Raw genomic sequence first — 3,797 nt, 5'->3', positions numbered from 1 at the left:
ATCGCACGATAGTTTGACGATGTTGGAGGGCAAGCTCAAGGGACTCGAAGGCTATATAGTGGGCCAGATGACTAAGAGTCGTCGGGGCAGGATCTACATCGATGATGCAGGATGGGGTCCCGAGGCCGATTCGATCGAGTATGGGTACCGGGTCCCCTTTGGCAACATACACGTCTTCATCGGCAAGATCGGTGAGCCTGGGCCTGAGCCGGACATCTACACCGACCCCGTCGAGACGGCTCAGCGTGCGAGATCTACCCAGGTTAAACCGGCCATGAAGCGTGCCTTCGTTGGAGTCATCTACGGAGGAGAGCGTGAGGACGAATCAGAGCACGGTAACGAGACCGTCGTCTATTCCGGCGACGAGTCTTCGACCAGAGAGACTGAGTCGCTATACCGGATGCAAGACGATCAGGTGAGGGGCTGTTCCGATGGCGACAGTATTCCGGACCCCCCAGGCCAGATCAACCGGGTTGGAATATTCATGGCTGGCACCCAGGCGGCGAATTATTCTTCGACTGCCGCAGCAATGCTCTCCGGATCCACAGCGGCAGCGGCAGCAGGGGCAGGAGGCCTTGTGCGCCCGCCGGTTCAAGTTCTGTCTGATCTGTTTGACGCACTAGCCGTGCTTATGACGGAGGATGATCCGGCAGATCAAGAGGCTCATAATGCAGAAATTGCGAAGGTGAGAGAGCAGATCGTGCAAGCCAAAACGGATCTGGCAGCGGAAAAAGACCGGATGGCTGCAGAGCGGGCCGCTTTGGACGCACAGGCCTATAAACTCATGCTTGACCAGAATGCATCACAGGAGGTTTTGAAGCGGAAGCACAGATCACGCCTGCCGTTAGGGGGTGACCCCCGAAATCTTTTTCACACTCCAGGAGCTGGACCCAGTAATCCACCGCGGTATCAGGAGACAAACCGGATTGAGGCGCCAGGGCTAGGAGCGGCGGTCCAACCTCACCTGATGGAATCCCCTCGCGAAAATATTGTGGTCCCTCCGCCGGTCCAGATGCCCCCGGGTCATTATTCGAATCCTATGGACAACCTTGTTGCGGCCGCCGCACGGTTAGAGGCCATACCAGTCGAAGGGGATTCTCTGCAAGCAATAGAGACGCGCCGGGTTAAGGAGCTTCTCTGGACCGCGCTGATTCAGCAGGAGGCATACTCATACAGCCGTGATCGGGTTCATTCTACGCCCCGTCCGAGCCGGAGCTATAGCAGGCGCATAGATGAACCGGCCATATCAAGCAATGCGCAAGGCCGTGAAGCGGCCCGTGGTGATGACCCGGCAGGTGGGGTTGTCGATACTCGGGATGCGGTGAACCGGGCCCGGGCGTAAAGGGAGGCCGAGTTAGCAGCACAGGATAATGCGGGCCAACTCACACCGGTTCATTCTGCCGGGCCAGGAATCACATCCGCTCTGGGAGTGCCTTGCTTGGTCCCTGCTTTACGTAATGTGCGCCTGCCCAAAGATTTCAAGGGTCCAGGCAAGGTGCCGAATTATACCGCGGATTTACCCCCTGAAGCATGGATAGAGAGTTATGAGATGGCCATGGAAATGCTGGACGTGGATGAGGCCGCATGTGCAAAATATTTCACCATGATGCTTGAGGGCACGGCTCGTACTTGGTTAAAGAGCCTGCCGCCCAATTCTATCAGCTCATGGGCCCAGTTGCGGGCCCGGTTTATACAGAATTTCAAGGATACATGTAAGCAGCCCAAGTCCATAGTAGACCTGGCGGCTAGTGTTCAGGAAGAAGGAGAATCAATGACCCATTGGGTGCACCGTGTTTCGGAAATTTTGCACTCATCTGACAGGATTAATGCTGACTCTGCGGTCTTAACCCTGGAAGGCAACTGCCGGTTTGAGCCTCTAAAATTGAAATTGGGACGCATGAAGCGGTTCTGTAATGACATGGGAACCCTCATGGCTGCTTTAGTGAAGTATGCCGATTCGGACAGTACCAAGGATCCCGAGCTTAATGATGATGAAGCAGGGAAGGGAAAGAAGAATAGCAACTCCAGACAGCAGCAGAACAAACTAACGGGTCATGGAAACGGAGGCAAGCGAAAAGCGGACGGCAGCGTGGACTTTGTGGCCAACACTAACACACAGGACAGGGGGCAGCGGCGCAGAGGTAAAGCGGCAAATCGTAACGGGGCTCCCAATCCTAATGCAAGCCGTTTGAACTATTTGTTGAATCAGCCCTGCCCGAACCACGGGACGAAGGAGGCGCCGGCTAACCATCTTTGGAAAGATTGTTATATCATGCAGGAGTTCAAGAACTCTGATGCTTTTCGGTATGATCACGGATTAGGTGGCGGTTCAGGATCCGGTTTCCACGGGCCGGATCACGATGGAGCTTCCGGTTCAGGTCGCAATCAGGGCGGTCACAATCACCAGAATAATCAGAACAGCCAGCAGCAGCAGCAGCAGTCGGGTTATCAGAGCCAGCCAAAACAGTTGAACAATGGGCAATATCATGTTTTCACAACTAGTTTGGATAAGCGCGACCGAAAACTCCACAAGCGAGCGGTGAATTCTGTTGAACCGGCCTTACCACGTTACTTGCGCTGGTCGGAGCAGCCTATCGTGTGGAGCAGAGAGGATCACCCGCCCCGGATTGATAACCCGGGCCAGCTTGCATTAGTGGTAGACCCTCAGGTGGGGGGTTATAAATTCACCAAGGTACTCATGGATGGAGGAAGCAGTATTAACATACTATACTATGAGACAGTTCGGTGCATGGGACTAACAGACAAGGATCTCAGACCGTCGAATACAGTATTCCATGGTGTTGTGCCAGGCAAATCTGCATATCCTGTTGGTAAGATAGCCCTAGATGTGGCCTTTGGGGACGAGCACGACTCCCGGTCGGAAAAACTAACATTTGAGGTGGTGAAGATCCGGAGCCCGTATCACGCCTTGTTTGGCCGGCCGGCTTACGCCAAGTTCATGGCCGGCCTTGTTATATCTACTTGCAGCTCAAGATGCCGGGTTACAAGGGGACCATAACGGTTCATGGGAGCCGTAGGGTCGCTTTGGAATGTGAGGAAGCTGATGCGGCTTATGCAGAGTCAGTCTGTGCCACAAAGGAGTTGAAGTATTATAAGGACAATGTTGATCCGGCAGATATGACCCCTTTAAAGAAGCCAACTACAGAGCATGATTCAGATCTGAAGTTCAAATCGGCAGCTGAGACCAAGCTTGTTGACTTCGTGCCCGGCGATTCGTCCAAGCAGTTCACTATCAGTGCCAACCTAGATCCCAAATAGGAAAGCGCGCTCATCGAGTTCATCCGTGAGAATCGGGACATTTTTGCATGGAAGCCGTCTGACATGCCAGGTGTACCGAGGGAACTCGCTGAGCACACTCTTAATGTGGATCCTAAGTATAAACCGGTGAAACAGTTCCTCCGCCGGTTTAACGAAGAAAGACGCAAGGCCATTGGAGAGGAAGTGGCCAGGCTTTTAGCAGCTGGGTTTATTATTGAGGTGTTCCATCCAGAGTGGCTTGCTAATCCGGTGCTGGTTCTTAAGAAAAATGGCACTTGGCGTATGTGTGTGGATTACACAGATCTTAACAAAGCCTGTCCGGCAGACCCCTTTGCCCTCCCCCGTATTGATCAGATCATTGATGCCACGGCGGGTTGTGAGCGTTTGAGTTTTTTGGATGCATACTCTGGATATCATCAGATCAAGATGGCGGTTAAGGACCAGGAGAAAACAGCATTCATCACTCCCTTTGGAGCCTTCTGCTATGTATCTATGCCCTTCGGGCTCAAGAGTGCCCA

This window comes from Triticum aestivum, chromosome 1B, assembly GCF_018294505.1.
Source record: "Triticum aestivum cultivar Chinese Spring chromosome 1B, IWGSC CS RefSeq v2.1, whole genome shotgun sequence".
Taxonomy (NCBI): Eukaryota; Viridiplantae; Streptophyta; class Magnoliopsida; order Poales; family Poaceae; genus Triticum; species Triticum aestivum.
This window is presented reverse-complemented; position numbering follows the sequence as displayed.